Source organism: Chionomys nivalis, chromosome 3, assembly GCF_950005125.1.
Source record: "Chionomys nivalis chromosome 3, mChiNiv1.1, whole genome shotgun sequence".
In the NCBI taxonomy this organism is placed as follows: Eukaryota; Metazoa; Chordata; class Mammalia; order Rodentia; family Cricetidae; genus Chionomys; species Chionomys nivalis.
In genome coordinates, this window is record NC_080088.1 from 20,951,324 (window position 1) to 20,974,381 (window position 23,058).

At 39.6% G+C, this 23,058-nt stretch overlaps 1 protein-coding gene and 1 pseudogene across 2 annotated transcripts in view; one reads left to right on the forward strand and one right to left on the reverse strand.

Annotated features, from left to right (window-relative positions):
- Usp25 (ubiquitin specific peptidase 25) overlaps positions 1 to 23,058 on the reverse strand; it is a 111,787-nt gene that overhangs the window by 87,791 nt on the left and 938 nt on the right. The gene's annotated exons all lie outside the window — the stretch shown is intronic.
- LOC130870817 (40S ribosomal protein S15-like) lies at positions 8,180 to 8,618 on the forward strand (annotated as a pseudogene).

Below are 23,058 nucleotides of genomic sequence, written 5' to 3' on the forward strand. Positions count from 1 at the left end.
AGTGACAGAATAAGATGTCCACAACTGATTCTCAAATGGCTCAAGGAGAAAAAAAAATAGCCATGGAAGTTCTTTTCATTAGTGTGCCCATATCCATTAAAATTCTAGAAAAATTAGCCCAGAGCAAAGGGACCTGCCTTCTTTAAAAACTTCTTTAAGACTTCCACTAAGGCTCCACCATTCATAAGAAAGTTTCAAGCCCCTCACACCTTGAGAGGAGTTGGGAAAATAATTTTCAGGTAGGCAAAAGTCATGTTAGAAGTTAAATCAAAGATGCAGCAACTCAAAAGAGAGAAAGCATTCAAGCAGACAATGGTTAGATCTTCCATGCCATCTAGGATCTTTATTTCCATTAAAGCTGTATTAAGTAACTAAGATGACAGGATTATCTAATTATACAATAAATATTAAAGTACAACAAGAAAGTATAGAATGCGCCAGGAAGTACTCAACAGCTGAAAGAATCAAACTACCAATTTACAGGCTGAAATATGAAAAAATATTCGTTTTATTCCTGTGTTGGGGGATATTCTATCACACTGCAAACCCCGAGCTTGCATTTGCATTAATTTAATAAAATGAACCCTGGGTCAGGAGTTAACAGAAAGTCATCACAGAGCATGAAAGGACACCTGGAAGACACAGAGAGATGAGATTCACCAGGAGTAGAGAGAGATTTCGAGTGGTTGGCTGAGTTGAAGGACGCTCGCTCTCTTTGGGAGATGCCAGTAAAGAGAGGGGGTTAGCTACGTGCTATTCAACATCTCTGAGCTAGCAGGTTTCACCCCAGCCTTTGAACCTTGAGTTTTACTTATAAATAGAATGATAGAGATTTGGTTAAAGCTACCTTTAGTGGCACTGGCACTGGCACAGTCAGTGCCTGTGGGAATAGAGTTCCTGCCAGGCTGTAGTCTGAGCGACCAGGCCACTCCCAGAGAAGCTGGTTGGTAACTGTGGATTAGCAATTTTGCTGGCTGAAATAGCAATAGATTAAGGCGTAGATACTGTGCCGAAGATAAAACAACAATGGCCAAATTGATTAAAGCAAACTTCTTTACTCATGTACTCAGGCTGCTTCCCCTTAAGGCAGCGTTTGAAAGGTCAGCATGGGATGTGAGGAAGACCAGGCTTGTATAGTGCTCAGGATAGAGGATGTTCAAATGGGGGGAAGTCGGCAAGGTTACAGGAGCAGAAGAAAACGGGGCCAAAATAAGATAATCTTAACAGGTACTCATAATAAGGGCATCATAGGCAGTCATATAACCTGTAGGGTTGCAAGGTGGTTATAAATAACTTTTTGAAACAAAAACACTATTGCCATTCCTGGAACCATTTATAGTTAAGGTTACAGATGGGGCATAACCCCATCCTTAAGAAACAGGGGTTTAATCATAAACAGGAAAGACCCTAGTTTGTCTGTAAGATGCTTTTAAGCCTAAAATGGAGGCAGGCTGGTTCATTCACAAAATGTGCCTCAATGCCGGGCGGTGGTGGTGCACACCTTTAATCCCAGCACTCGGGAGGCAGAGGCAGGCGGATCTCTGTGAGTTCGAGGCCAGCCTGGTCTACAAGAGCTAGTTCCAGGACAGGAACCAAAAAGCTACGGAGAAACCCTGTCTCGAAAATTTAAAAAAAAAAAAAATGTGCCTCAAATAACTTTATGCAAATAAGCCTAGAAGCAGTATGAATAAAGAAACAACCATTTATTTTAATGATGAATGTATGGCTATAAAATAAAACTATGCTAGAATGGTAATATACCAAACAATATATAAACACATTACTGCTACTCCCTATCTCCCTATTCCCATTCTCGAAAGACATACTTCCCTGTTCCCTGGAAGAGGGACACTCATCAATGCAAAATAGAGAACTGCATGCAAACGGAAATGAGGGTGAGTTGTACAGCTGGAATTGCCTCTTGCATTCCAAAGAATCCTTAATAGAGGACTTGGGCAGCACACTTAATCTCAACCCCCCAAAAATGAGGCAGATGTGGAAAAGGGCCACTCAGCTTACCAGTAAGTCAGTGAAGATGGCGACAATACCTTGGTATGCACTGAATACTAAGGTGATTTTTATGGCAATAGCTGGTTGACACAGATTTCAATGAGAAGTGTGGAGAAATGGGTGGGGAGCAGAGTCTGGCTTTCACCACATATACTCAGTGTTTTATTTTTTTTTGAAAAGTCTGTCTGATGCATTACCCAAAAAAAGCATATTCTACAATGATCTATGCTTTCACAATTTTGACTGAAAAATAAAAAAAAAAAAAGAGGAAATAAGTTAGAGGGAAATTGGGAAAGGGGAAGTGAGAGAAAAGCTAGAGACAATTTTCTTAGTTAAATTGACAAGAGATGGGGGAAGCAATGGAAAGAATTTTGAGAAGCCACCTGTCAGGCCAAGGTGTCCCCTTTGTCATTAGCTGTGTGCTCATCTCCTGCAGTTGTGTCTGTATTGCCGAGGGTTTTGGTGTAATTATGACCCCGATTTGTCTGGTAAGGTTTGCACCTTCCTGTAACAGTTAATCTCTTCTGTCAGCCTGACTGGATTTAGAATCACCATGGAAACAAAAGCTGGGATGCCTGTGAAAGATTTTCCAGATTAAGTTAACTGAATTAGAAAGACGCACCCTGAATGGGCAGCACCATTCCATGCTTTGGTGTCCTAGACTGAATTTAAAAAGAGAGAGGAATTTGGGGCATAATATTTTCTCTACTTCCTGCTGTGGACATGGTGTGACAAATCAACTCTTATTCCTGTTATCATACCTCCTCTGCCATGATGAACTATATCTCTGAAAGCTATGAGCCAAAACAAACCCATTCATCCTTGTATTGTGCAGGGTATCTTGTTGAAGCAGCAGGACAGGAAAGGTGGTGTGGAACAATTGTCTATATTCTGTCAATTATGTTTTAAATAAATGCTAATTGGCCAGTACCCAGGCAGGAAGTATAGGCGGGACAACCAGACAGGAAGTAGAGGCACGTCAATGAGAACAGGAAAATTCTGGGAAGAGGGAAGCTCCATCTGCAGGCCTGTCCAGACACAGAAGCAGCAAGATGTGACTGTGCCACTGGAAAAGGTACTGAGCCATGTGGCTAACACAGATAAGAATAATGGGCTAATATAAGTTATAAGAGTTAATAAGAAGCCTGAGCTAATGGGCCAATCAGTTTATAATTAATGTAGACCTCTGTGTGATTTCTTTGGGACTTAATGACTGTGGGAGTTGGACAGGACAGAAACCTCAAACAACAAAAAGGCTTGCCCCACTGTAGGGACATAGCCCCACCCATTGGGGGCGTGTTCGCCTCGGGCTAATGTTTATGGATAAATCTGCCGGGTGTGAGCCCAGCAGCCTTTTTTCTTTTGCTCCGCTTTTCCGGTACACCGTGGGAACCTGTGGTCCTGTAAGTTTATTTCCTTATTAAAGCTGTATATATCTATATAATCTGTCTGCATTCATTTGCGCCGCCACATTTGGCCCCCATATATGTCTTAAACTTTCTTTGCTTTTCCTCATATCTGTGTCTTTCTTTATATGTCAGTATATGTCCTTGTTGTTAATGTTTAAATTTCCCATAACAAGCAACAAATTTTCCTACAGTAATCTTTGAAGTTTCCAGGATGAAGATGGGGCCCCACAACATCAACTCCATCTGGTTTTTATGACGTCATGATTTTTTTTTTTTAAAGCGCTAATATTAGACCTGTTTTTTGGTACCAACTACAAGAGACAATTTCGAATGGTGCACATTTTTGACAACACTCTGGTCGGACCTTCTCAAAACGCTCTGAGACTAGTTACAATTTTCTTAGGTCAAAGGTTAATTTGGAAATTTTACCATCATTTGCTTTCACAGGACCCCCTAAGAAGAACGTCGCCCCCATGTCAGCTAGAAGCAATCTTAGAGGACGGCATCCCCTCTCCCAACAGAGTTTGCCCTCAGGGTTGGGGACATCTTTTAATGGTTGGTTTAGGGTTGAGGGGATGGGGTGATATTTTTTTTTGGGAAAAAAAAAAAAGAAGAAGAAGAAGAAGAAGAGGAAGAAGAAGGGGGTAACTGGTTTTTTGGGATGATTGGTATTTGTGAATTACTGTCTATAGAAAATTGTACTGGTACTGTTTCTTGTATATTGATATGTTGAATATTGAATATGAGTGTTCCTACCTCTATTTTTGTATGAGTATGCTTATAACTTTGTCCATATTGTATTGATACATCTACCATATTACATTGTACATTTCTACCTCTGATACTATGACATTGTTTACAGTTGAAGATCATTGTCTTCATATATTGCACAGTTGTTTATTCTTTTAGTCTTCAAAGTTAGATAGGTATTGAGAATTATATGTTTGTCATATTTATTTTTAAGTTTATCAGGTCTTTTAGTTACATAGAGATTATATTTAGTATAGATAGTATGATCTTCAGCCTCTTCGAAGAGCTGTAGAAAATGGCCTTTAATCTAACCTAAAATTTCTATGCCAAAGAGACACAATTACTCCTGGCAACACCACTCTACTCCCGAGAGAACGTTGAGCACCAAAGACACTCCACTGGGAGTTTGTCTTCTTGGCAGAACTGGCCTTTGGGTTAAGAAAAGCCCATACCTCAACTTCTGACAAAGATACAGAATATCCCTAAGTGGATGAAACAGGATTGTCTTATCTTGCCAAGACAGGGTAGGATAGTCCTAAGAAAGTTCCTTGCCTTTAATAATGGTATGCCAGTTATGTTAGGCCTTAGCCAAAGTTGGTTGACTCAACATTGCAAACGAGACTTTGGGTGATTGCCCAGGTAGTCAGTTGTCTCTGTCAATTGTTGCACATTTTGGATATCTCTCGATTGTTAAGTAATATTTATTCCCTTCTCAGATCTTTGACGGAGTTGAAGATTATATAATTGTAGTTACTCTCTATGTTATTTAGACTCCTTGAGATAGAATGTTTAGCAAAAGTTTTGTTCTCAATATTGTTTGTTATATTTATTATTTGTTATTATTGTATATAGTTGTATTTGGTTTGGTTCTATCTTATTTAGACAAAAGGGGGAGATGTAGGGACATAGCCCCACCCATTGGGGGCGTGTTCGCCTCGGGCTAATGTTTACGGATAAATCTGCCGGGCGTGAGCCCAGCAGCCTTTTTTCTTTTGCTCCGCTTTTCCGGTACACCGTGGGAACCTGTGGTCCTGTAAGTTTATTTCCTTATTAAAGCTGTATATATCTATATAATCTGTCTACATTCATTTGCGCCACCACACCCCACCTACCAAAGTTGTGGTTTGACACACTCTCATCCTCATTACAAGCATACTGTATAAGGCTCTCTCCTCTACCAAGTTCAGATGCAAGGTGGACTCAACACAATCTCCTACATCTGGAGTCCATTACTGAGTTCCAAGGGCCTCCTTTGTATGGATTCTTTAGGTGCTATAGATTAGAAGCTGGCAGGTTCTATCTGTTCCCACTGCTGGACCAAAAAGAAGACAGAATTCAACAGATTTGAGGGGTTATGAATGCCACAAAAATCAATAAGCACAGATGACAAAATGCACACAGGGTTTCATCCTCTCCCTCGTTACATGTTACATGATGTCATTGTACAATGCCATCTCTTCTCCTGCAGAATACAGCTCTGATACAGGATAAGAAAGCAAGGGCAATTTCAATACATCTCTTTTATCTCTCCAGTTGACTATGAAATGCTGGGCCTTTTAAAATGTTTTCTTAAAAAAAAAAAAAAACAGAGACCACTGGACTCTGGCTCTATGGAATACTGGGGGTGGAGTGAAACAGCAACACACACTTAAATCTTACCAATCCTTGGCACAAGCTTTAGAATTGCTAGTTCTGTTTTGAGCTTTACTAAGTTACATCCACATCATAAATATCCAGTTGATGTTCTTGGAATGAGTCAGTCTTAAGTAGACCAGAAGGGTGAAGGCTTCCCTTATGGTTATCAGCCTCAAGAACTATCAGTCAAGAAACCTGGTTCCCAGAAACCAGATAGAGGAGCTCATAGCAGCCCAACTTTACTGAACATGTCACAATTACTCCAAGAAGACTTCAACAGCTGCAGAGGTCCAGTACAGCACAGTTGAAGACATACTCTAGTTACGAGCACCCCAGTCTCTACCAGTCGTGGAGCAGCGCTCTCAGCTGACTCTGGAGGACCCTGCAGCCATTTCCATCCAAATCAGAATAGGACCACAAGCAGAAGCCTTGATTAACACAAACATCAACTTTCCCTTAAAGGAGAGCATCGTGAGTGGTCCAAACACCTTGCAGATAACAACTAGGGTACTTGGTTCATTTATTGAGTGAGTCTTTCTCTGGTACAATCAGCTGGTATGACTTGAGACCAGTTCCCAAAGCTTCTTTCCAGGCAGGAATCTTCTTAGCAGTCATCTTTTTCTTATTAAAGTACATAAACAGCTAACACAAGGTGGCAGCAGTAACAGAAAGTCAGCTGCAGAGTTTCAGAAAGCAAGCAGGGGCAGAGCAAGAGAGCCAAAGACAAACTGCAGTGCAGGCTCGACTAGCTGGAAGGATTCCAAGGAGATGGAAACCTTAAGAGCCAAGAATCCCAACATGCTAAGCTGTAACACTACCTGCAATCAAGATCCAAATGTCCAGACAGGATAGGTCTCAGTGCTGTAACACTAGCTTCTTTGGGAACTGAGGTCGCACCACACAGCCCACCCAGGAGTTATCGCTCTAGGAGGCGCTGCCTTCTGGTCTCTGTTCTTTCCACTCACTGCTATTGAAAACAAAGGACTACAGCCAAATTTTGGAGCCACTGGTGGTTAACCACAACTGCAAGCCTCCAACCTGTATGTTTAAAATCAAAAATCTCTAGTTCTAAAGCCTAGTTCAATAAGCCTTAGTTTTCAGGGCATATAGTCTACTGTCACTGCCCCCAGGCCTTGGGCACTCAAGAGCCAGGAATAGCTAACACTAATGAAGTCTCTCTACACTGCTCATTTCTATACAAGCGGAGCAAGAGGGCCTGGATCAGCTCACTGATAACTTACAAACACCGTATTTAACATTAGTAAAACTGTTGAGAATGAAAAAATGGGGATCGCTAGCTGGGGTGGGGGTAAATTTTTTATTATGCCCTTGTTATACAAAATACTCTTTTCTAAATGCTGGAGTTCATAATCTTAGTGTGTGCTCCACTCCCCCAGAAGTTATTTTCACTGAAGCTCCCTGAAGTCTCTTCAAGAGCTCAGCACATGCGAACAGCAATAAATACAGGTCTTTGAAGTTCCACAGTCCCTGTCTTTTCCAGATTCTTGACTCACTATCAATGGTGTGAAAAAACGACAACTCTGGGCAAAACTGCAGCTGCACTGACATGCAGTATTCAGATAATGGTGATAGAAAAAAGAAAAGAAAACGAAAACCCAAAGCATTACTGACTACAAGGCAGAGAAAAAACAGACTAACATTTGAGTAGCTCTTAGGTTGGTACTGGTTTTTTAACTCAATTTCTAAAATTAAATAAACTCTGTTGAGTACAGAGGAAAAGAACTCAAAGGTCTCTGTCCCCTCAAAGGTGGTTAGGGGCAGCAAATTTTAAAATAACTACTAGAAAAAAAAAGTCTTTTGACTTTCTAGCATTAGAGAAGTGACACAAAGCTCAGAGACTTGCTGGCTAGGCCCTCGGTGGCAGGCCTCTCTAAGTGGCCTATCACTCACTCCACTACCACCCTTCAGGATGGGTGGCCATGTGTGGACATCCTCCATCCTGCAGCTGCCTGTTAGTGGGCAAACTGCTGTGTCAGTTTCTTATAATAACTCACTAGTAATTCACTGAAAGAAATTCAAATGCACATGGCCTCTGGAATGAGATTTCCCAGAACCCTCCAATGATCTGTCAACAGTGGTTTCAATAAAAGAATGGATTATAGACGGATCTCTGTGAGACTGAAAAGGTCCCATATGAGAAAAGTCTTCCCACACGTGCTTACAGATTTCAGACTTCACACAGCATGACCATCAGTCATGTCAGGAACAGAAGATGGCTAGGCATGGCGGCTCAGGTCTGTGATCCTAGCACTCAGGAAGCTAAGGTCAGAGGATTTCAAGTTGAAGGCCAGCAAGGGCCACATAGGATTAAGAGGAACCTGTCTTAAAGAAAGGGGAGGAATGAAGCAGGCAAGATGGCTGAAGTGGAGCAGATGAAGAGGCAGACCTTTCCCTAGTTTACCTAGCACAGCATGGACCTAGACCCACTGCTGGACATATCCTATGAGCAGCTGATGCAGGTGTACAGTGACAGCCACAGGTAGCACCTGAAATGTAGCCTGTGGCAGAAGCAACACTCCCTACGCAAGGGCCTGAGAAAGGTCAAGAAGGAGGAGCCACCCATGGAGAAGCCTGAAGACCCGCCTGTGGGATTTGATCATCCTGCCAGAGAAGGTAGGCAGCATGGTGAGTGTATACAGCAGCAAGCCCTACAGCCAAGAGGAAATCAAGCCAGAGGTGATCGGACACTACCTGGGTGAGCTCTCCATCATCTACAAATCCATGAAGCAATGTCAGCCTACTATTGGTGCCACCCACTCCTCCCACTTCATCCTCCTCAGTCACAGCCAATAAAGTCTCATGCTTAGTTCTGGCGAGGGGGGGCAGGGGGAAGGAAGGAAAAAAGGAAAAAAAGGAAGGGGGGGAGGGAAGAAGAAGATGGGGGGAGGGACTAAAAGCAGCATTGATTCTGGGGAACGTTGAGAAAGCCAAAGGAAGGCTAAGCCTGAGGAATCTGGTCTCCATGGAAGCATAATCTTTGGCATACCACTTTCTAAACAGCAAACCTTCCCTTCATTGACCAAAGAAAGAAGAAACAAAAAAGAAAAGAAAAATCTTGATTTCCTGAGGCTTTTTTATACTGTGTCATTTGAACCTTCATCTTCATTCAAATAAAATCATCTATAACTTCTTTTTGTGTATAAGTCTTTCCACAGCTTTCAGTGCCCCCTTTAAAACGCTAGTACTTGGAAAGTCTGCATGCGGGGGTCTCGAGCCTTACATTGTACTTTGGTTTCTCTTCCATCCATCACTGGAAATCTACAGAATTTCATTTTCTTTTCTAATGCAAGGATTTGTGCATTTATCATCTACAAAAGTTACAATTTTTCTTCAGATTTACATAAATTCTAAAATGACATAGAAAGGTTATTCTCCAGATAATAAGTCCAACAAGAGGAGTATTATTTCAATCATTACTGTGCACCTGCTACCTAGTTCAGTGTTTGGCACACAGGAGCTCAATCAATGTTAATATTAATATGACACAGTTAATATTAACACATATTAAAATTAATTAATTTCATTTTATTTAATTAGAAAATATTTATTTCAAATACATAAAAATATTAATTAAAATCAATATTGGAGAGTTTGCAAAGATGACGTCAGGTTCACAGGGTTTGCCCTCCCATGCAGGAAAGAGACACTAAGGAAACACTGGGCAGATTTTCTAACTCTTAAATTCTAGAACACAGAAAGCAAAGCTCACCTGCTAAGAAAACTTCTTCCTTCATCCTTTCCTCTCTTAGAATCTCATACATCTTACTATCTGATTTAGGTACTATCCATCATACTTAAAAGTGTTACAAGTTTAAATGGGGGCAAACAAATGAAAGTTTTCAAAGCACTTATTTAATCAAAAACGACTAATAAATTAGCTTGTTCCAAAGCAGAAGTGTTGGAGACCACAGAGGTAAAACAAGGAAATTGTTGGTTAGCAGTTACATCCTCAACTTAGTTGGTGTACCCAGTTGGAAAACCCCTGGTTATGTAAGTTATGTAAGCTTCGGGGAGAGCTTATACTCAGCCTGCCTTTAATATGGCTATTTGCAAGGTTGGTTTCTTTCCAAGTGTTTGCACATCAGCAAGGTGTGGGTGATGCATTAGCTTGATTGGTTTCGTTGGCGATCCCTCTGGGCTGGCCACTATTTTATTCACTTTAATAAATAATGCACACAGGGATCCTCAGAATGGCTCAGGCACGCTGTAGTGTCTGCAGCCACCAGATGAAGCTGGTTTGGGCTTTGCAGCGCTTCAGCAGAAGTTAAACAAGCCATGCCTCAACACAGAACTCTTTACCATATCTATTTAACCTTATAAATGCCAGCAGTTCTATATTTAACTCTTATTTTTAAAAAAATCAAATTTTTAAAAAATAAAACTCATAAATCATGTTAATCAAGCAGTTGTGTAACTCAGAAAAAAATAAAAACTAAGAAAAGACATGAGTTGATCTATAGGAAACTGCTAGCAAAGAGTAATGAATACAGCTAGTCCTAGATAAATGTAAGTTTACATCCTTCTCATCCAAGAATTCTTATCCGCACCTGTCACCCAGTTCTTCAGTCCTATCTGTAATACACCCACACCATTTCATGAATTCTCCACCCTACTAAATGGCAGATAAAATAATCAGAAGTAGAAACTGTCATTGCAGTTCACTCAATGAATGTTATTAACAGCATTATAACCTAAGTGTCTACAAAATAAAGCACATTTCAGGACCAAATTAAAACCCTACAGGAACAAACATGGTTTCCATGGGAACATCATACATATTCAGTTCCACAAACCAAACTGGAAAACTCTTGTGGAGCATAGTCTGATTCTAAACTAGAGTACCTGCATTCTAGAAAACATATAGGTAAACAAAATTCTGAGAATTAAGTCATATATTTTAACTTCCTTATCTGTGGTTTAAAGTAAAATAAGCATTTAGCTTCTTCTTGACACTGATATAGTTCTTTTATCCAATTAAAATGTTATGTATTTCTAATTTCTGACTTAAATTTTCATAATTCATTTGTAGTGCAAAATTAAAGAACCTTATACTAATGAAATAAACATGCTTTAGCACTACTGAAATGACTCAATACCTAGAGCTTGTCACATAAGCCTGAAGATATAGGCAGGGTTCTTCAGTACCACCCAAATGGAATGATGTAGTGACCTGGGCCTGTAACTCAGTACTGGGAAGGTGGAGCCAGGAGAACCCATGCCATAGCCAGCTAGACAGCCTAAGCAATCAGTCAGTGAAGTCCAGGTTCAAGGAAGAGACCTATCTCATAATATTAAATAGAAGTTGAAGAAGATAACTCAACATTAAATATCTGGCCCTCACACATATGTACACACAGAAAGAATAATGAATTTGTTAGTTAATTAAACATCCTTGTCCTAGCTTTATTTCCTATTGCTTTGAGAAAACATCCTGTCAAAAGCAACTTAAAATAAAAGAGGGTTTACTGTTTCAGCTCACAGTTCCAGGTGAAGTCCACCATAGTAGGCAAGTCAAAGCAGCAGGCCTATAAAGCAGGTAGGTGCTCACATCCATGGTCAAAGCAGACATGGAATGGATGCATGCATGCTCACACTTGGCTCACTTTTTCCATTCACATGCAGTCCAGGACCCAAACACAGGGAATGCTGTCACCCATAATGGATGGGTCTTTCCTGTCTCAAAGTAATCCAGACACTCCCCACAGACAGGCCCACAGGTCAGGCTGATATAGACAGTCCTTCACTGAGACTCATTCCAGGTGATTGCAGATTATATAAAGTTGAAATCAAAACTAAACAATTCAATGTTCAGAGTAGAATTTTCAAACTAAAGTGTCTCATCATTCCTAAATGTTATAATGTAAAAACAATTCTTTAAAGCAAATCCAGTTTTTTGTTGTTGTTGTTGTTGTTATTGTTGTTCTATTGATTACAGAATGAATACCCTATGGCAATGATCCTCAACCTTGCTAATGCTGCCACACTTTACTGCAGTGCCTCATGCTGTGGTGACTCCCAACCATAAAATTATTTTCATTGCTACCTCATAACTGTAATTCTAGTACTGTCCATAAACTGTAATGTGAATATCTGATATGTGACCCCCAAAGGAGCCATAACCTACAGGTTGAGAACCACTGTCCTAGAGACTACAAACCCCCTCTTCTGCTTCGGGGAATATCCCAGCATGCACAATTCAGCATATTTCTCCCCTACCCAGTGAGTCATATTATAATCTCTCCTGAAGAAGGAAAATCAGAAAGGTTCCTAGAAAAGGCCTCTTCCACTCTTCCAAACTCTTCCTTCATTTTGTTGTTTGTGGGGCAGGGTGTGGGGAATTGAACCTAGGGCCTTACACATAACAGATCAGTTTTCTAATCACTAAATTACATCTTCAGTTCTTTTTAATATTTTAAAGCTTTACTTATTTTATGTGCATGGGTATTTTATCTGCATGTATGTAACACATGTGAACTTGGTGCCTTCAGCAACCCAAAAATGAAGTTGGATCCACTAGAACTGAAGTTAGGAGATGCCATGGAGTGGGGGTGTTGAGAATTGAAGCTAGGTTCCCTGGAAAAGCAGCAGTGCTCTGAACCAGTGAGTCATCACTGGAACGCCTCTTTTCAGTGTTTCAGACAAGGTCTCACTCAGTTGTCCATGCTGATCTTCAACTCACTCTGTAGCCCCAGCAGGCCTTCTGCTCCATAGTCTCACTTCCTCACCAGCTGGCACTATGGGATCATGCCACAAGACCTGTCCCCTCCTCTTTTTGCACTTTTTTCTCTTAGCAGTCAACAATCTGTTCTTGGCCAATTCTTCATTATGATAAACATTTCTTACTCAAATTTTTGTGTTTTCCTTATGTCCTGGTTAGACCTTAACTAGAAAATGTTCCTTAATTTCTTTATGCTAATAATATATTGCTACATTTTCTAAGAAAGTAAATCTCAAGAGAATTAGGAAGGTAAAATTTAACCTTAGAAAATAAATGCTATGGGGAGGGGGGAATCTAAGAAGGTGAAATTTAACTAAGTATGTTAAGTACTCTCCTACAGTATTTCCTGGGCACTTAATTGACAACATACAAGAAGTGCATTTTATTAAGGAACAGGTAATTCAGTCATTGACAAATATTGACTGAGCTCAACCTGCAGACCCTGTCCCTTCACTGGAGATAGCAGTGATGCCCAATTGTTCAAACTCTCTAGTGGCACTGGTTAGCTTCTCTGGCAAACGGCTGCCATCCTAAAGCTATCTATACCATCCATCAAGCATCATGAGTCATCTCTCTAAGGGAAAAAAAGGCAATTCCAAGAGTTTTCAGAGCTCTGCCAGAAACCAAGGGAAGGGAAAGGACTAAAGGTTTGTTTGTTATTCTGCCACAATTCTCGTAGAGCCACCTGGAGTGACAGGAGCAACAGATCATTTCATGTTTCTTTGTCCTTGCTATTTTCAAGTTAGAAGCTTCTCTTTAACTGCTCAAGTATGTCTGAATCTTGAATTCACCACTTCATCCCCTTCCTGTAGTCCATTCTTCCTTCATCCTCCCTTAGCCTTTGGCTACTCATAACACAGGTTCAATAGAATATAAGCTTATGCATGAGTAATTTTGGGGGGGTGTTCACGGCAACCTTTCAGGGGGTTTTGGTCCAGTAAACTATATTAGTCTGGGAGAAATCCACAGGTTCTCATCCTCTGTGGAAACAAAAGAAGAACCTCTTTTACAAAGCAACATATCCTTAAACCCAAATTCTGAAGTCAAGATACCTTTATAATATACATGCTGGTTTAGCTTAGTAGCCCATACAATGAAATGTCTCTCTGTACTTAGTTCCTTCATAGTCAAAAAAAAGTCAAAGAAAACACAATAATATACATAATCCAGACTCTCTGTAAATTTTCCATCTTTACATGGTTTATTTTTCTTTATTCCTTTTAATCTATGACTTTCTTTATGCTGTCTCTTTAAAGACTTTTTTTAAAACGATTTGCTTCTTTCCCAACTCTCTATACCCTTTTTCTTCTCTCCCCCAAGTCTACATACAATTATCCAACACTGTGACCCATTTAGAGGTCTTTTTTTATCTGGATTTGTCTTTATTGCATATCTGTAATTATTTTCTGACCAAAAGCACTTCTTAAAATGTTAAGCACTTAAGAATCTAAGCTGCAGCATTGGTAAGGTATTTACGATACTTCCTACTTGCTCTGTACAGTCCAACACGGCACAGGAGGCCTGTTCACTGCCTCTGAGCTGCACACACCACACCAGAGCGGGTCTATGTCAAGCCATTAAGCAGTTGTATGCACTTTCTGTTTTCCTAGGTAATATATCATTTTGGAGTCTTTGATGGAGTTAAAGAATTTATACTTATAGTTTTCCTTAGATATGATAAAAGATAATTAGATATAAATGTTGTAATTATAATTCTTACTTGATAGCCATTTTGTTATATATAATTTTACTGTGTTAAAGTTAAAACCTTCCTTTTCATTTAAACAGAAAAGGGGAGATGATATGGGATTCCCTTCTGTATGCTGTGAATATCATTGGTTAATAAAGGAACTGCTTTGGGTCTATAGCAGAGCTATAGAGGAACAGAGCTGGTTGGGGAAAACTAAGCAGAATTCTGGGAGAAAGGAGGCAGAGTCAGAGCCATGTAGCCCCTGCCAGAGACGGATGCCATCCGTTAAGCCACAACCAAGTGGCAATACACAGATTATTGGAGATGGGTTACATTAAGAAATAAGAGTTAGCCAATAACAAGCTAGAGCTAATGGCCCAAGCAGTGATTTAATTAATACAGTTTGTGTGATTATTTTGGTTCTGGGTGACCGGGGCAAACAAGCAACCTCCTCCTACATGTGTGTTATTAATTTCTCAATTTGCATAAAATTAAGAGAGAATAAATGAAACGACAGACATGACACTGACTGGTCACTATATATTTATGCAGAAAATGGGCAATCAACTGGAATCCAAAACTGATGAGAATATACAAACTTGGGAGACATGAACTATAAAATACACAATCTCTCAAAGATAGAAATCATAAAGTAGGAAGCAGTGATTAAATTTTAGCAGTGTAACAGAAACAGATGTTTTATTAACCGCTAAATCTTCTATACTATATAACCCATACGAATATTTTACACATACACACACACACACACACACACACACTTTCCAGGCTCATAGAAGTCATATCCAATAGCTATGCCTTTTTCTGTTTCCTTCAGTGATTCATGTTGAGCAAAAAAAAAAAAAAAAAAAACTCCCTAGAAACTTAAATTCCTGAATGTTCACTACAAAAAGAATTTAAAGGGTTAGGAAGCTAATAGAAGGGTGAATGCCAGGGCACAGTGGCACAGGCCTTTATTCCCAGCACTTGGAGGAAGCAGGCAGATCTTTGAGAGTTACTGTGGCCAGTCTGGTCTACAGAGTGAGTTCCAGGAGAGCTAACACTATGTAGAAAGACCCTTAAGACCCTTCTCAAAATACAAAAAACAAAACAAAAAAGACAAGGAGGAGGAGGCAGAAGAGAAGAAGGAAGAGGAAGAAGAAAGAGGAGAAGAAGGAAAGAGGCATAGGCTATGGGAGGAGATGCCCTGGAAAATGATCTTACTTTTCCACTCTCTTTTTCTTTAATTGTGGCCACCACAATCTGCATAGCTGCCCCTAACAGGCACTTTACCATGATATAAGCAAGCCCCAAAACAACAGGGCCAACCAACTCTGGACTTCAGGGGCCAATGCAAACCTTTCCTGCTTTTAATTTGTACAAATAGAAGCTGGACTACAAGGAACTACTTCAAATCAAAATGAAATTGTAAAAGACAAACAAAAAACAGGAATTTCACAAAAAGAATCAGAAATTTCTACAAGAACTCAAATAGATAACCAAATAGTTTATTAATGGTAGCGTGATTAAGCTGTGGTATGTCCAGAAACACAAAAGGTTGAGCACAAACAGAGTTTTACCAAAATATTCACAGACTAGCTATTGAAGAAAACATTTTCAACCTTACAAAATATACCTTTCAAAAGAACTGTGGCAAAGATCACACGTAGTACAGGACAAAATATTTCCTACATATAACAAGGAACAATGCAAGAATGCCAGGTCAATATATTTTTTTCTGGAGACTCAGAGATTGCAATCAAACAGCAAGGAAAAAAATCAGAACACACACACACAGCAAAAAAAAAAAAAAAAGAAAGAAAAAAAAAAAAACCTCATTGGGCAAAGCCTATGCAAAAATCGATTATAATCTATCTGCCAAAGAACAATTAAAACACAAACATAAAAATGCCATCTAGAATAGTATCAAAAATCAACTCTAATAAATGACACACCAAGTCTATAAATGATATACCATTAAGAAATTAGAATCTAAATTAATGGGAAAATGTAGTGAGTTATTACATTAAAAGAGTCCTTAAGAGTCTATGCACTCAGAATTGATCTCTATAATCAATACAGTTCTACTCAAAACTCCTACTTAGTTTTTGGTCTAACTGTACATAGAACACTAGAATTGTACATGGAGATGCAAAAACAGAGAACAGTCAAAACGTTCTTTACAAAAAGACTGCAGAAAAACTTCCCCAACCTATTTCAAAGCATGTTCTTAAGACATGGTATTTGTGGCATTATATAGAGTAAGAGTGGCACAGAGGAGGTGAAAAACCAAACCACTCAGGTACGGCCAACTTTCCAGAAGGAAATGATTAACTCAAAAATCAGGGATCATCTTTTCAAATCAAAGGTGCTTGGACAATTCACATGAAGTGAACCTTAAAAATCTGTTTAGAGTATATGTTAACAATACAAAATTTATGATATTTTCATACATATATGATGAATCTTATTATACCTCAGAGCACATATGCAAAAAATATTTTTACTCAAATTAGTAAGAAAAGTAAAACATCAGTCACATAAAAGGCAACATGGAAAGTACACAAAGAATTTCTAAAACTCAAAATCAAAAAGGGAAATAACCCAGGTAACAGTATGACAAATGGAGCCAATAAGATGGCTCAGCAGGTAAGATGTTTGTTCCCTAAGCCTGACAACCTAACTTCAGACCCCAGAATCACTCCACAAATTGTCCATCTGGTTTCCTTATGCATGTATGCCATGTGGGAATCCAAACACACACACACACACACATTGGAGGAGGGGGAAGGAGGAAAGGGAGGGAGGGAGAGGGAGGAGATCAAAATTAAATTTAAATAAATGTAAAAGAAATAGGCAAATTGAAAGTGCCAAGGAAGTAGGAAAAGGGAGGAAAGGAGGGGAGAAAAGTAGGAGAGGCCCTAATCAATCAGTCAGTTGCCCATATCTTTGGATATTAAGGTTACAGACCTCTACCTGCTCCCCCAGAAAAGGAAGGAATACAGGGCACACCATCTACAACACATCATCCTCCCTCCAATCCTGCACATCATGAGGTGTGCCCAAGCTAGCCCCAATGAAGCTTAACATAAGCTACTGGTAAGATTCATCAGTCAATGTTCCTGCTGCCCTAGAACCACATCACATAGCATGGGACCATGGGACCAGAAAGAGCATCTCTGTGGGTATCCCCAGAGCCCCGCCCCTGCCTCACAACCCAGACAATACAGTTGAAATTGGCCACCGGTAGGCTGTTGTAACCTGCCCAGCAACAGCTCTGAATGAACTCAAGTCCACTGGTGCCCTCTCTCTCATGGCAGCCACCAAAGGGAGCCTCAGTTCATCTAGTTCTACAGTCCTATCACTAGCCTGAAGCTGATGCTCCTCTAGGTAGGAAACAGGTAAGTTAGTTCAGGAAGTGTGCATGCTGCAGAATGTCTGCTGACTCCAGACAAGCTGTGCTGAGCTGCAGCTACCTCTCACACAGTCTTTAGAGCTACTTCTCGTCTACATTTCACCCTCTCTCTCAGCACAACATGTGGGATTTCTTAGAGGCTTCAGGGAAAGGTTTGAGGGACTTTTGCTGAGATCTCTGGACCCAGCTTAGAGGCCTTGGAGGGGGACAGAGATGCTCAGTGCTCCAGCCCAAGCTGTTTTTTTACAGCATCTTAAGGAAATAAGGCATCTGATTCTCCATGGACTGTGTCATGAAATTAAACACTAAGTTTTACATACACCATGTACAATTGCTGCTCCCATTGATGTTAACAGAGCATTAAGTCTTTCCTGGTCCTTCTCCACACATCCCTCTATACAGAGCCATCCTACTTCAGTGAGAACTCAGGTCTCAGTTCTACAGCCTCCTACCTGATACCTAATGCTCTTTATATTCTTTATCCTTTTTCACTAAACAGCAACAGCAAAAAATCCAACAGATGCAGCAGGGCTTGGTGGTTCAAATCAGCTTTCTACCTTGTCCTCAGATGGATCAAAAAGTATAACAGACATCTTTGCCCAATATATCTCTCCACATTTCATCCCATACCTACCATTCTTCCGCTAAGTTCTTTCCAACTTCTACCCCAACTAAACTATGTAAAAAGTTTTATTTGTTTGTTTGCTGTTAGTTTGTTTTGGATAGTAGAAGTTTAAGACACAGTCTCACTAAGTAGCCTAGACTGCTTCTGAGATTGCACACATGTGGCAACGCATCCACTAGGAAAATATTTTATACACTGGTAATAAAATATGCATCATGAGGATTTCTAGAGTACATGCACACTCAATTATTAAAGAGATGAACTGAGTGTCTGATGAGGCATGATAAAGAAAATGCTTCCTAGTTTTCAGCAATCACCCTTTTTATCAGTCTTTAAGGAGTAAAATGGATTCTAAAACTTCATGCTTTGTGTTTCCTTTAACAACTTCTTTAACATTTTACTGTTTCAATTTGGAAGATACTCAATTGCTGTTACCTGTGATAATGGAAAACTGGGTACTATATGAGAAACAATATTTAAAAGTCATCCGAAATATAATCACCACAAAAGATCTCAGAACCTGTTAGTCATTAAGGAAATGCAAGCTAATATGAGTTTCCACTATACTCAGTAAAATGGCTAAGACATAAAAAAGTAACAGGACCAAGTCCTCAGAAAATAGTGCACCGACTGACTTCTCAGAGACAGCTAGCTGAGAGAATGTACGAGAGTCTGAGTAACAATTTAAGAGTATACTTTTAACGGATCTACTCCAATGTATTTGTCCAAGACAAATACAAATATGTCTGCCTACTCAGTCTTACTATCATCTATATATAACAGTGTCACAAAACAAAACAAAACAAAAAAAAAATCTGGTGGAAAACTAGAAAGAACCAGCAATATACCACCAACATCTCCATGTAGCCACATTTGTGGAAATATTCAACAGCAAAAAAGAAACAAAACTGAAATACGGAAGACATCTGAAGCTCAAAAACATTTTAATAGCAAAAAGAGGATAGATTTTCACAACAAAGAAAATGTCTACGGTTCCATGCAAAAACCAAGACTAGCCTAAATTTACCTGCCCCAAATCATAGTTATCATGCTGAAAACACAATGCTACTCTTCAATTAGAAAAGAGAATCCAGTCTAAAGCTTATTCTACAACACAGTTCTGAATAGCTCACATAAATTAATCTCAGTATCCAAGAGGCCACAGCAAAGGGACCCGTAAAGTCTAGTTCGTTTCCTTTAGAGTCACAGAGTGTGAGCTATGATTCACTGCTGCCGCCCCACATTGAAAGACAGACATATCCCACAGTATTTTCCTAGTCTGGGAGAAGAACTCAAAATACAGTTTCTACTGAATGCATATCACTTTTGCACAGAGAACTAAGGACTGTTTGAACTATAATCAAACAAGCAATGGGCCAGCTGGATGGCTAGACAGGTAAAAGTCCTTACCTTGCAAGCTAAGGGCCCTAAATTTGATTTCCAGAACCCCTTGCAAAAGGGAAAGGAGAGAGATGACTACAGAGTTGCCCTCTGACCTTCAAATGCTTGCTGGGATACATGCCTGCCTGCATTCAAACACACATATCATGTACATACAGACTCATGTCTACTAAGCTGGTGGCTGATGGTGGATGTCAGGCTTAATCGTTTTCTACCTTAGACCTGGAAATTCTTTCTGAACCTGAAGTTCACTGACTCTGTAGGATGGCAGCTAGTGTGCTCCAAGAGTCCATCTTGCCTCTCTCCCCAGTGTTTGGTTACAAATGGGTGCTGCTGTGTTTGGCTTAGACATGGATGCTGGAGATGGAACACAGGTTCTCAGGTTTGGACAGCAAGCATTTTACTGACTGATCTAGCTTTCCAGTCCTCAGAATGGTATTTCCGGTAAACTTCTTTAAATGGTTTTGAATTGTGGTATTGTATTTAGAAAATATGATTGGTAACCACAAAAGAAGTGTATAAACATGTTTTTTTTCTTTTCTTTTCCCCGTCCCTCTGTTTGTCTTTCTATGTGTCTGTCTGTCTCTCTCTCTCTTTCGCTTTCAGCAGCTATTGTTTAATTTGCTATATACCCAGTTGGCCTTGAACTGAGAGTTTTTATGCCCCAGCTTTCTCACTGATGGGCATCCTACATAATTAACATTTTCCTTATGGCAAATTAATTGGATTTTCTCTGACAACTGCTTTTGTTTTAATGCACTGAGTGAACACCGATAGCGCTTTTTGAATAATCTATTTTCTTGATCTTTTAAATTGAAGAGGATATTTATATTATTATATTTATATTATATTATCCTCATGCATAAACACTCAGATTTGAAAAAGTTTTTCATGTCTACACACAGCTTAAGGCTTAATAAGAAGACTTATGAGACATTTAATGAGTTGTGCAAGGTCACAGAAGGGTGACTTAGGCCTAGTCCACATCCTGTCCTTTTTGTCTACTGCTTCTTTTCCTAGCGCAGGTGGTTTTTCAAGTTCTCGTTTCTCAATAACTGAATGTCAGTCTTTACTCAGGAAGCGAAGTGCTCGCTGTGCTTGCTTTCCTTCTAAGAAACATTCCTTTACAAAGTCATTTGTCAAACATTTACTGGGTCCTACTGCGTGCAGGAACAAGTCCAAGCCCTATTGAGTAACAGTGTAGACAACCCACTCACCAGGATGCTTTCAAGTATGGGAAGCCCCGCTCACCTAAAAGCACCTTGTTTACTGGGAGAAAGTTCCCAGTCCTCCCATAAAGAACCTGCATGGGGAACTTGAATTTAGGTATCAAATTTCTTTGGAGATCTAAAGATCCCCCAGGGAGGTAAATATCCAGCACAAGGGTTGAAGAAAATAAGCACGGGTTCAGCTGTACTCTGTGTACTGCCAAATGCTCACCTGAAACATCTCAACCTCAGAAAATCCACTCTCCCAGCAGTTTCCAATATTTCCAAACTCCTTGAGCAAACTTCACTGATTAAGCAGAGAATACAAGAGGGGAATACACAGTCCCTGTCACTTGTTATTACATTGTCACTAGTTACTTAGTAGGTGAACAAAACACTTAAAGTTTTGGGGACTGTAGCTTTAAAAAATAACAATCTTACAGCTCTTTATAGTAAAAGAGGGGAAAAACTTAAAAACATAAACAGTCATTAAAACAACTATTATAATAGCCACTTCCTTAACATTTGTCAACAAACCTACATACTCTTTAGAAAAGAGAAATCCAGTTAAAATTCTGTCGGCCCAGTAGTGTGCTCCAAAGATGCCCTCCCTTTTCCTGACAGCCCAGGAAGCTTCTAAAGAAAATCAGTTTCACTTTTGTTTCTTCTTAAGTATGAAGCCCACGTCCTACTTCCTAGAACCAAGTAAGTATACTTCCTAGTTCCTAGCATACTTTTAAGACTTCAACTTTGAATTAGATTGTTTCGAGCATTTGTAAGCATATTGTTTGAACCTGTTCTAATACTGGATACAAAGTAACTGTATTAACAAGGGAAAGGAACACATTTAAGAAACTACAGATGTAAGTCAGTTGATAAAGTTCTTGCCTAGCATGCATGAGACCCTGGGTTCAATCCCCCATACCATTAAAAGTAAATACGATGGATGAGTAAAACTATATGATGCTGCTCTAAAAACAGTTCCCAATGTCAATGAAATAATGTAACATACTTAACATGTGCAAAAAAAATCATCATAACATGAATATATTCAACTAGAGAATATTCTCTTTGGGAAGAGGAAGCTTATTAAACAAAAATATCAGACTTGACAACCATGATCACTCCTAGTAATTTGATTCTTGATTCTACAGTTTTATGTATAGAGCTCAGATAAAGATCTGGCTCTATGCCAAGTAGTTAGTAAAAATGAACAATAATGACAAAAACCACAAACAATAAATAAATTCTTTGCCGTTTTCATGTTTAAGAGAAGCAAAGAACAGCAACATTTCCCACTTTGAAATAAAGAAATCTTAAAATATAAAAAACTAGAAACAAAATGATACTGAGTCTATTGCTCAGTATTCCGAAGATCACATGACCTAGTCATCACTTCAGCACACACTCCAGATCAAAATCTAAAGATTATAGTGTTCAAGATACAACATACATGAGTAGAAGGCTAACTGTTTTGTCCATTATTCAGTCTTGAATTGTTCTTCCACAAAGACATTACAGTCTACAATAATCTCAGTTTACAAGTAAGATCAACTAAAATGGGCTTCAAACCCAACTTTAGCAGAAGCGCCTGAAACAAAGCACTATCATTGCTTCCCAAAATTCTCCAACATCTTCAGGTATCGCAAGAAGTATGAAAGCTAAAACTACTCTAAGGGAAAAAAAAAATAGCAGGCTGTTGGAACATAATTGGTCTATTTTAGTACAACAGGCCTTACTTTAAAGACAGGCACAGGTACATTGCAAGTATGGAGTGTCAAAACTACAGCAGGGTGTGGCACCCATTACTCACACAGATGAGCCAAACATGGCTTTGGCTGTTCACTGTAAACCTAATTGCTTCTACAATTCGAAGACGACTAAGCCATCGTTTCCCTTGTGCTCAGAATGCTCTTCACAGCAATAAGCGGGGAGGCAGAACAAGTCATGACTAACTCCTCTTCAGGGAGGGCATGGGCAAGCTATGATGGAGCATTTAAAATTCTTCAAGCAAAACCTAGAAGAGCAAGACGTTCTTCCAAAAGTAAGATGTGACGATCCCCCTTGAATGTTTAGCTGCTCTCAGAGTAAAGGGTGAACGAACGGGAGAGCAAGGTCAAACTTAGGGGACAAAAGATTTCAATAACAGCCATAAAGGTCTCTCCTAGTGAGAGATAGT